This window comes from Penaeus chinensis, chromosome 1 (genome assembly GCF_019202785.1).
Source record: "Penaeus chinensis breed Huanghai No. 1 chromosome 1, ASM1920278v2, whole genome shotgun sequence".
Taxonomy (NCBI): domain Eukaryota; kingdom Metazoa; phylum Arthropoda; class Malacostraca; order Decapoda; family Penaeidae; genus Penaeus; species Penaeus chinensis.
Genome location: NC_061819.1, coordinates 23,305,975 through 23,318,474, shown reverse-complemented (window position 1 = coordinate 23,318,474; position 12,500 = coordinate 23,305,975).

Here is a 12,500-nt window from a genome sequence, read left to right as displayed (position 1 = left end):
TATTTATCTTTTGTTCTTTTATTACCTGTTTTTTTTTTTTGTCCTTTATTACGCTTGTTATTGTTGCCGTAAATTATTATCATAGTTTCTATCATTGTTCTTATTACTTTTGTCTCTGTTCGTGTTGTTAGTCTAACCTTTGTTGGTGTTGATACTATTGGTATTTATCTTTGATACTATTATTATCGTCTTTATCATTGTCGTCGTTGTGACAGCGATTATTATCCGGTTAAATGTGTTATTATTGTTGTTATTGTCATGACTATCATTATTTCATCTGTAATAGTTTCATTATTAGTACCATTGTTATCATTATAAAAACTATTGATGACATTATTATTGTTATCTATCAGAAGCACAATCATTATCCTATTTGTTCTTATCATTATCATTCTTATAATCTTCAATAATAATACAACTGCTATTTCTCGTATTGTTACTATCTCTATCGTTATCTGCATGTGTGTATTTCGTATATAAATATTCGTGTAACTTTTATTGTTTCGCTTTTGTAAACTAATTTATGTGACTTGCCCAGAAATAAAAAAAAAAAGACTTTTAATCTGTTTTATCGCCGTCCATCCTGTTCAATAAGAAAGTTACGTAGAAGAAAAAAAAAAGAAAAATTGTGAAAGGTAATTTTCCAATCTGAGAGGAAAATATACGTTAAAGAAAAGATAAGTTTGCAGACGAGAATGTAATAAAAAAAAGATATAATATTCTTTCTTAAGACAACTTTATTTTGTATTCATTATCTGCTGAATAATTCAACAGTGAAAATCTTAGGCTTCACTCTCAGTCAATTTGTTTTCTTCAGAAGCCTGAGTATATGGAACTTTAATGTAAATCGCTTTTTGTGTACATATCCATATTACGTGTAATTTCCATATGTAAAAGGAGGAAAAATGTTTCACTAGAATGACTGAACAAACATATGATATTTGTCATTGATATAAATGGCTAGGGTAGCTTTTGTCGTTTGTAAAGTACTGTATCTATGTTTTTTTTTTTTTGTTGTTGGTTTTTTTTGTTGTTGTTATATTTCAACGTAAATGACGATTCAAGTTTGTAAAGTACTGTATCTGTGTTTTTGTTTGTTTGTTTGTTTGTTGTTTTGTGTGTGCGTGTTATATTTCAATATAAATGATGCTTCAAGTTCTTTCATGATTCAAAAGTGATTTGTTCGCCGCCATAATTTTTCAAGGTGTTTCGGTCATAATTCTAAGAATTCCCGAGAGTAATTCAGTGAGTTTAATGACTAGTTTGAACGATATTTTATGATGTTGTACGGTATTTCTTTCTTTTTTTTCCCTGTAGAGGACTTGGGTTTTATATTTCTTATCAGATTTCGTATATGTAGAAATCAACGTACAAAGGAATTGTAAAATGATAATAAAAGAATAAAAGAAATTAAGCCAGTCATAAAGAAAACATTTTCCTGTGTTTCTATTCTGCTTCTTCCTCTTTATTTTTTTTCTCTTTCTCTTTCCTTCTCCTTCTCTGCCTCCTACTCTTCTGCCTCTTCTTCCTCCTCTTCTTCCTCCCTATCCTACTCCTTCTCCTCTTAGAAATAGATCATGAAAATTCACAAGAAATAGACAATAAGAAATACAAGTAAATCACAAAGAAATGTTTTCTCGACTTAATTTCCCTCTGTTTAAAGATATTTTTTTTTTCTAATATACTAACTCAGCAATATTCTTTGAGTTATGTCGAGCGGAGGTCTCTGTCTTGTTTTTTTGTTTTTTTCTCCCTCCCTTTTTCTCTTTTCTTGATAAGAAAAAACATCCACAAAAACAAAATCATTTAAGATTAATATAACTAAACCCTCGGTTGTTATTGTCATTGTTGTTGTTTTTGTTGTTGTTGTTGTTGTCGTTTATGTTGCTGTTGTTGTTATCGTTGTAATTTTGTTTTGTTTTTTTGTGTTGCACTTGTACAGAGAGACAGATAGAAGGACATATATTTACATAGCTAGATATACAGGTATATATATAAACGTATTTATGATGCAACTTATATGTAACCAGCAACGGAGATAAAAACAGACAAGACGGGAAAATAAATACTACCTGTCATATCGCAGTGAGATTATACGCTGACTAATGGCACCTTCTACGTGATGACGATTAATTATGTAAAAAGGTTGATGTAAAAAAAAAAAAATCAATTGCAGTAGATTCAGTTTTTGTTAATTTATAGGATAGGTTGATAACGTTTATGTGTGAGTCAAGCGATTTTTTTTTCTCTCTTTTTTTTTCTATTTCTCTCTCTCGCTCTATCTCTCTCTCTCTCTCTCTCTCTCTCTCTCTCTCTCTCTCTCTCTCTCTCTCTCTCTCTCTCTCTCTCTCTCTCTCTCTTCTATCTCTCTCTCTCTCTCTCTCTCTCTCTGTCTCTCTCTCTCTCTCTCTCTCTCTTTATTTTTCGACTTTAACCCTCCTTAATTACATTCCCTCACTAATGATATTCTTGAGTACACAGTATCCATCCTCAATTTTTGTTATTCAGTATTTTTTTCGTGAACAGTTTTACAATGATGGTGACCCCCCCCCCCCCATGCGCCTGCCTTTCTCGCCCTCTCCCTCAAAATCAAATTAGCCATAATCAAATTGGGGGTCAGTTTTGAAAGTCAAATTTTACCGGAAAAGGAAAATAAACGAACAATATTTATTTTTTATTTTTATTGGATTTTTTTTTTTTAATCTCTCTTTCTCTTCGTATATACGAGAGAGAGGGGGAGGGAAAGAGAGAGAATGGGAGGGAGGGAGAGAGAGAGAGAGAGAGAGAGAGAGAGAGAGAGAGAGAGAGAGAGAGAGAGAGAGAGAGAGAGAGAGAGAGAGAGAGAGAGAGAAAATACCGCTCCGCCTCCCCCCCCCCCCCCCCTTCATACAAACATCCAAAACCGTATCAAAATCAAAACAACCACATCCTCCCAAAGGAATGAAAGAAAGAAAGAAAACAATAGAAAAAAACGCGACCTCAGGTCAAAATGGCAACCCTGCTTCCGGCTTGGGGGAATGTCGTTAACGTTGGCAGTCCTGCGACGGATGGTCAAGGCTCTCTCCCCTTCTCAAGATAATCCTGGACCTGATCAGCTTCATCTTCGTATATCAGCTTCATCCGCATCTCACAATTTGTCTCTTTATCCCCTGGTTGACCTCACGTTTCCGCCTGACCCCGCGAGGTGACCTGGGACAACCGTGGAGGGGTAGAGATTGCGGGAAAATGAGGGACGAGGGAAGTTAAAAAATATATTGTTCGTTCCTGTTAGAAATATCGATTCGATTTTGTTTTCTTCACTCTTTCTTTCATTCTTTTTAATCAGTTTTCGACATCGGGCAAAATCTTTAGACATAGACTTACACAAATATATAAACAAACCTGCCGTAAAGAATTTGTACAATTCCCTTACAGGTCAGGACGCAACTTAGAAAAAATAAATATATTGAAGAAAGGAAAAAAGGAAGTCGGTAAAGCAACAGGTCTTGGGGAAAAATACGAGAATTGATACAAGGTCAAGCAACAGGTATGGAAGCGCGGACAGACCGAAAGTTAGGAGGAAGGAGGAAATTAGATGTTCTAGATGGGGATAAAAAAAAGAAAAAGATGTATATGGCTTGAATTACCTCGTAGCTGTTATTAATTAAGGTATGATCATAGTGATCTTTAGTGAAATAGGAGAAGCTGAGGGGAAAGGAAGGGTGTGTACATTTACGAGTATTTACGCTGTTGCTCTGTGTCTCACTTTTTCCTCACTCGCTAGCGCTATCCCTGTGTCCCTCACTCCTTTCTCTTTCACCCTCTCTCCCTCTTTCCCTTCTCCCTCTCCCTCTCCCCCTCTCTCCCTTCACTTTCTCCCTCTCTCCCCTCCCTTTCTCCTTCTCCCTCTCCCTCTCTCCTTTTCCCTCCCTCACTTTTTCCTTCTCCCTCTCCCTCTCTCGCTATCCCTCTCTCCCTGTCTTTCCTCCCTTTCTCCTTCTCCCTCTCCCTCTCCCTCTCTCTCTTTTCCCTCTCCCTCTCCCTCTATCGCTATCCCTCTCTCTCTCTCACTCATCCCTTTCTCCTCTATCCCTCTCTCCTTCTCCCTCCCTTTCCCTCTCCCTCTCCCTCTATCGCTATCCCTCTCTCCCTCTCTCACTCCCCTTTTCCCTCTCTCTCTCTCTCTCTCGCTCTCTCCCTTTCTCCCTCTCCCTCTCCCTCTCCCTCTCGCCCTTCCCTCTCACCGAAAGGCGAAGGAGAGGCGACACAGACCCCAGACTCCCTCTTCTCATTCTAGAGAGAGCCTGTGTGTACGAATGTAAAAGCTCGCGTGTTCCGGAGAGTATGTTCTGTAAAAGCGAGACGCAGATGGGAAGGGAGGGAGAAGGAACTGAGGGTGGAAAGCGAGGCCGAGGAGGAGAAGGAAATGGCGAAAGGAAGGAAGGGACATTTGAGAGTGAGAGTGGAGGGGGGGGGAAGGGAGGAAGAGGAGAAGGAGGAGGGAGGGAGGATGAAGAAAAGGAGGAGGAGGGGGAATTGTAGGAGGAGGAAGAGGAAGAGCAGGAGGGAGAGAGGAAGAAGAAAAATAGCAGGGAGAAGAGAAAGGGGAGGAAGAAGAGAAGGAAGAGGAAGAAGAGGAAGAAGAGAAGGAAGAGGAAGAAGAGAAGAAGAGGAGAAACAGGTGAGAGGACGAAATAACATGGTTGACTTGAACTGTATATTCCAGGATGTTCCACGAGACTCGAGACAGACGGCGTGAGGCAGAGTATTGTGTGATGGCGAGCGAATGAACTCGAAAAGGTGAGGACAGTGATATGTTTGTGTCCTTTCTTTCTCGGTCTTTCTTTCTTGCTTTCTTTTCTCATTTGTTTTTCTTCTTCTCTCTCTCTGTCTCGCTCTATCTTTGTTTCCTTTTTTTTCTTTGTTTTTTTCTCTTGCTTTCTTTTCTCTCTCTATTTTTTTCCCCTCTTTCTTTTATTCTCTCTCTTTTTCTTTCTCTCTTCTCTCTCTCTTTCTATTTTTTTCTTTTCTCTCTCTCTCTCTCTCTCTCTCTCTCTCTCTCTCTCTCTCTCTCTCTCTCTCTCTCTCTCTCTCTCTCTCTCTCTCTCTCTCTCTCTCTCTCTCTCTCTCTCTCTCTCTCTCTCTGTCTCTTACATTTTTTATGATTTACATTCATACTCACTAATAGTCCCACACACGTGCGCATAATTATTTGGCTGATAAAATTTTGCAGAGGTTTCTAATAATGCAACAGATCCGCTAGAAAATAAAGATGCATTAATTCACATTTACGTGTGCGCGTGTGTGTTTGTCTATTACGTGTCTGTGTTTGTGTTTATATCAGTTTTTAATCTAATTGAACTCGACCAATTCCGTTTGTTAGTTTTGTTAATATTATTGCCCTGTTATCAAGCCTAGAAAAATTATGTCACTGTCAGTGCCATTATCATGAATAACCATAACACTATATATATTTCAGTTCGTTTAATGATTCTTTGTCCGTAATCTTTAATCTCGGTTTAAGGAATCCATCTACACCTTACTGTTTTATTTGTAGATCATATTTTATCAATATTGTTCTAAATACTTTCACAGTCGTTAATATGATAACATAATACTGAAAGCTTTATATATCAGATATCGTTATCACAATTATAAAAAGAAATAATATTAATGCTGTTATAATTAGCCTCATCAACACCAGGCATTCATCATTAACGTATGCGATCATAACAGCTTTAATAGGATTGATCAGTCATTCACAAATGATAGTAAAAGACTGAGTGGAAAAACTGTAACAGATTCATTAGACTGAATCTCGTGGGAGATCGGACGCGTCTGCGTGGATATGTGTTGAAAATAGTGATGATGGCGATGATGATGATGATGGTGATGATTGTGGTGATGGTGATGATGATGGTGGTGGTGATGGTGATGATAATGGTGATAGTGATGGTGGTGGTGGTGAAGGTGGTAATAATGATGATGGTGATAGTGATGATGGTGGCGGTGATGATGATGTTGATGATGATGATGATGATCATAATGATGATGATAATAAAATTATAATGATAATGATAGTAATAACGGTGAGGGTGATAATGATAATAATGCTTATAATAGTATTAATAATGATAATAATAATAATAATAATAATAACAATAGTAATACTAATGATAATAATAGTAATAATAATAATAATGATGATGATGATAATGATAATAATAATAATAATAATAATAATAATAATAATAATAATAGTAATAATAATAATAATAATAATAATAATAATAATAATAATAATAATAATATAATAAAAATAATAATAATTATAATAATAATAATAATAATAATAATAATAATAATAATAATAATAATAATAATAATAATAATAATAAGGATAATCATAATAATCATGATGATGAGTATGATGATAATACTGATAATAGTACTCTCTCCCTCTTTCACCCTCCTCCTATCTTTCGCCTCCCATCTCACTCCCAAATCTTCCCTCATTTCACACCTCACCCCCCCCCCCCCCACTTTAAGCCTTACACCAGCCCACTCCCCCTCCCCCTCCCCTCCCCCTCCCTTCCTCTTCTCTCTCTCCTTAATCTGCCCCACCTCCTTCGCTCCCTCCCCCCCCCTCCCATCCCCCTCTCTTTATCTGAGCTTTCTCTCCTTTCCAATTTTCTTTCCGTTTCCCCTATTCCCTCTTCCTCTTTCCGTTTCCCCCTCTGTTTCCCCTTCCCCATCTCCCATTTCTCTCTAAGACCCTTTCCTTTATTTTTATCTCTCTATTCCCCTCTCTTTTTCCCCTTTTCCTTTCCCTTTCCCCCCTACTTTCCTTTTCCTCATAGTCGTGTAAATGAAACTATTTCAGTGCAGTGTGCTTGCCTCGAAGAAGAAAACTTATAATAATATTAATAATGATGATAATAGTAATGATAAACTATAATAAAAGTAATGATTATATTTTCAATAACAACGATGGTAACAATAATAATAACAAGAGAGCTGGAATTCTCATAGATTTGTAATACTATGTGTCTCTTACTCGTTAATATTAATGTTATAAATTATCATACCATTTTATACCGAAGTTAATTGACTTCAAGTTTGTAGTAACATGGAATATGATGTCAGGCATGAGACGTCATCTTACATCATAACAAGAAATGTGGAATTTGATTTCAGGTGAAACTTTAAGTGTAACGTACGAAGTATAATTATGTTATAGGTAATGATAATTTTAAAATAAAATAATAACTACAATAATAAATAGAGGAATGGTCATGGTTATAATAATAAGAACAAGAATAATTATAATTACAATAATAAAATAACAATAAAAATGGCAATAATGACGTTAATCACCAAAATAACAATAACAATGATCATGATAACAATAATAATTATTATTAACATCATTATTATCATCATCATAACAATAACACCAATAATAACAATACTATAACTAACAACAACAACAACAAAATTCAATTCGCAAATAAATAAAAAAAAAGGAGGGGAAAGATGAAGGGGTTTAGGGAAAAAGAAAAGAGGGGGGGAGTGAAGCGAAGAGGGGAGAGAAAGAGTGAAAGATAAAGAAGGGAATGAGTGAAAAGGGAGAGATGGGGATGTGGGAATAGAGAAGAGGAAAAAAAAGGGATAGAGAGGAAAGAAAAAGAGAAAGGGATAGAGAGACGGCGAAAGGAAGAGATAGGGGGGAGTAGGGAGGGGGAAGCGAGTGAGAGAGAAAAGGAAGAGATGGAAAGGGAGAAAAGTGAATAAGTGGGGAAGATTCTAAGGTAGGGAAAAGAATAGAGAAAGGGAGAATGTGGAAAAGGAAAAGTAGAAAATAAAGATTTTTTAGATAGGGAAAGTTTCGGGAAAGAGATGGGTAGGGGATGGGGAAGGAAATTAAGTTTTTTTTTTAAAGGTAAGAATATGTTTACGGGAAATAAATGGGTAGACAATGAAAGGAGAGAGGTGGGGCAAAATGTTCGTAAAAAAAAAAAAAAAAAAAAAAAAAAAAAAAAAAAAAAAAGGTTTTCTATAGGTTTGGAAAAAAAAGTGAAAGGGAGAATATAGAATTTTGAGTAATATATTTTTTTTGTTAAAGTTTGAAAAGGAACGGGGGCGGGGGAAACAGACGGGAAAAAGAAAGGGATTTTACAGGTAAGAAAAAAAATCGGTATTTCATTTTTTTTAATTTCCTTTTTTTATTTTCCTTTTCTTCTTCCTATTGTTTACAAAAAAAAAAAAATAACAAAACTAAAAATGCTGCGACCGTTATTTTTACAATTGTCACGATTCAAATATTCGAATTCGTAACGGTCAGAAACTTTTAAAAATCCAAACGAATTTACGTAACAGATAAAAAGAAAACATTGCAATTTTAGCTCTCTGTTATGATGTATTGATACACACACGCGTCAGTCATTTTATAGATTAAAACGCCAGCCTTTCAAATGCCTGAGAGAATATGATAGACATGTTAATATTGGTAGAAGTTGAATTATGGCTAAAGAGAGCGAAAGGGTTTTGCTTCAAATAATTTCGGACGTTACGACCGTTTCTCTCTTTTTCATACGAACATTTCTCTTTTTTTTTCATATAGTCTCCAAAATTAAATGTCTTTCCTCGTAGTTTTCTGTTCATGGCGTAAATTTCATGTCAGTTTTCACCTTTTTTGTTCGTCTATGCGCCGATATTATGCTTATGGTTATTTTATGGTAATCATCAGCATTATCTTTATCATAATTATCCTCATCGTCGTTATCATTTATTTGTTTTACCTTGATTAGACTTTCTATCATTAATATTAACATTATTACCAATATTTTATCATTGTTTTTATCGACGTCATCCTTAATTCTTCCAGCATCATCTACACCATCAATATCATCATGATCACCATCCCCATTCCACCATTAATAACTTCACCACCATCTGCACTGTCAATACCACCATCTCACCATCACCATCACACCACCATTTGGGGGGGGGGGGGGGTGAAGACAGGAACACCCTCCAGGAAAAGCGATTCGAAATCATACAAACGATTAATTAAATAGCAAAAGAAAAAAATATCTATTTAAATATAAAAAAATAGGAAACTCTTTGAATAGCTAAAATAAGAAACGACTCTTTAAATAGCAAAAGAAAATATGCAAATAGCAACTCTTTAAATAGCAGAAGCCGCAAACAACAACTAAAGAAGTAACAAAATGCAAAAGAACAACATAGTAAAAATAACAAACAACCCCTCAGATAGCAAAAACAAACAAACAAACAAACAAACTCTTCAAACACCCAAATAAATGCAAACACAAAAACTCTTTAACCAGCAAACAATATCAAACAAACAAAAGCAATCGATGAGTGGCGAGCAACAGGTAAAGAGGCTCCCTCATTAAGACTAATGCATTTTGGGACAGAGGTCTTGTGAAGCTGTCTGATGTCGCTGTCACTTTCGTTCGCTGTTATCTTCTGGTGTTTCTTTCTTTGTCTCTTTTTTTATCGGTGTGTTTTGTCTTTCTTGTTTTGTGTTTGTTTGTTTGTTTGTAAGTATGTTTTAATGAATTATTTTCTCTACTTTTTATCCCTGTCTCATATATGTGTTTGTCTTCCTCTATATCTATTTCTCATCTTTTGTCACTACTTTCTCTTTTTATATATCCCTTTATTTCTTATTCGTTGTTTCGATCTCTCTCTCTTTTTTTCTCTCTCGCCATACAAGAGAGAGAGACAGAGACAGAGACAGAGAGAGAGAGAGAGAGAGAGAGAGAGAGAGAGAGAGAGAGAGAGAGAGAGAGAGAGGGAGAGAGAGAGAGAGAGAGAGAGAGAGAGAGAGAGAGAGAGAGAGAGAGAGAGAGAGAGAGAGAGAGAGACAGACAGACAAAGAGAGAGAGAGAGAGAGAGAGAGAGAGAGAGAGAGAGAGAGAGACAGAGAGACAGGCAAAGAGAGAGAGAGAGAGAGAGAGAGAGAAAGAGAGAGAGATAACAGAGAAAGAGAAAGCGGAAGAGAGCTGCACGCATACAATCGAGGGAACGTAGAGAAGGGCGAGCGGGAAGGCCGGGGCGAGCGAGGAAAAGAAAAACGGGGACGGAGAAAAGGGAGGGAGAGCGAGGGGGAGAAGGAACAGGAGAGATGGAGGCCCGACAGAGAGACGCAGACGACAGAGAGGGACAGGAGAGGCGGAGAGGCCAGTAGACGCTCGCAACACAGTGATGGGAAATCGATAAGGTGAGGAGTTGGTGCTGCGTGACCCAGAGTACCATCAACAAAGGACCTGCCATTACGACCTCCAGTTAGTTGTCACGGCGATACGACGGAGGCACTGTGCCACTCCGCAGCGGTGCTCCGTGCCACTTGCGAGGCGGAGAAGGTGTGGCGCGTAAAGTATGTATAATACCCGCCCTCTCTCTCTCTTTCTCTTTCTGTCTCTGTCTGCGGTCTCTCTCTCTCTCCCTCTCTCTCTTTCTCTCTCTCTCTCTCTCTCTCTCTCTCTCTCTCTCTCTCTCTCTCTCTCTCTCTCTCTCTCTCTCTCTCTCTCTCTCTCTCTCTCTCTCTCTCTTCTCTCTCTCTCTCTCTCTCTCTCTCTCTCTCTCTCTCTCTCTCTCTCTCTCTCTCTCTCTCTCTCTCTCTCTCTCTCTCTCTCTCTCTCTCTCTCTCTCTATTTATCTATCTATCTATCTATCTATCTATCTATCTATCTATCTATCTATCTATCTATCTATCTATCTATCTATCTATCTATCTATCTATCTATCTATCTATCTATATATCTATCTATCTATCTATCTATCTATCTATCTATCTATCTATCTATCTCTCTCTCTCTCTCTCTCTCTCTCTCTCTCTCTCTCTCTCTCTCTCTCTCTCTCTCTCTCTCTCTCTCTCTCTCTCTCTCTCTCTCTCTCTCTCTCTCTCTCTCTCTCTCTTTCTCTCTCTCTCCTCTGTCTGTCTCTCTCTCTCTGTCTGTCTCTCTCTCTCTCTCTCTCTCTCTCTCTCTCCCTCTAAGAATCGATCAGTTCATCAACTCTCGAGGAATTAGTCAATATTCCTGGCGTTCTTCTACCCCTCTCCCCTCCTTCGGACCCCCTCCCCCCCTCCGTCTATCCCCTCTTCGGGAGTACGTGATCAGGTGTAAGAGAGAATCTTGGACCTCTCTCTTTCTTTCTTCCCTTCCCTTCTTTCTTCCTCCCATTTGGGTGATCTCCGTTCCCTTTTTCCTCGTCTTTCCACTCCCCTCTCTGGTTCAACATGCTCTCACTCTCCTCCGAAGGCAGAGGGTAAGGGAACGTTTTCCTTACCTTACACTTACCTTGCCCTTTTGACCGGTTCACGAGACACCCTCTGTTCCCCTTCCTACCTCTTCGTCCCTCTCTGTCCTTCTCCCCTTTCCTGTCTCCCCTCTCGGCCCCTCCTCCCCTCGGCGAGGGCTCTCTCTCCCTCTCACTCTCTCACCGTTGCCGACACCCAAACCTGTTTTACATTCCAATCTTACATTTATTAACTCTTTAAGAGGAACGATTCGGGGACTCGCAGAATGCTCATTAACGCCACGAATCGCCGAGTCTGCATTCGGTGGTCACGATTGGAATCTTTGGAGTGGATTTCGATGCATTACGTGATATTACCTGTCATTTCGGAACACGTGACTCCGTGGCAACGCTGCACTCCAGCAACAGTTTGTTTATCCGGGCCTGGTGTGTTCGAAACCGCGCTTGTGACGAGGGCTTCGCTTCGTTTTCTCGCATTCTTGTCAAATATACTTATCGATTGCGTGTAAAAAGCCCTCGAAATGAATTCTTTTATGAGGAGAGGTATCTTATGAATGCATCTGATATGCATTCCGCGAATATGGTATAACGTATATTTTGAAAAGAAGCCGGCATGCAGCGAATGGATGAATCAGTTCCTGGAAATCCAAGCGAAGCAGCCTGGAATCTGGAATGCCAGATGTACGAGAGGCTGAAATATCATCAGATGCTATCCTTCATGCCACAATATGTCCCCTGAATATACCCAGGCTCGTGTGGGCGTTTGGTAGGAACGAAGGAGGAGGAAGGATGCGGGAGGATAAATGGAAAGAAATAGAAAGCGGAAGGGATCTTAATGACGGAGGGATTTTCCTCTTTGGAAAACTCGAGGCAACACAAGGAGATTTTTTTCGGAAGGTCGACTCGTGTGTTGCGTCGAGTTATGCCTTTGCGTCGATCACCTGTTACTCCGGTCATGTCTTGGTATTCCTTGGAAGAGGCGAATGGCGCTCGTTTATCGATTCATTTGCATAAGCGATTACTTCCGTGTTGTGTTGCCGCGCCTGACTCACGGGGATGCATGTACGAATGTGCGTAGGAGAAAATGGCGCACGAACAGGCACGCACACGCGGAGGTACTGGAATACACACACGAAAATACGCACGTACATACCCCTTCACGGAGAGAGAGAGAGAGAGAGAGAGAGAGAGAGAGAGAGAGAGAGAGAGAGAGAGAGAGAGAGAGAGAG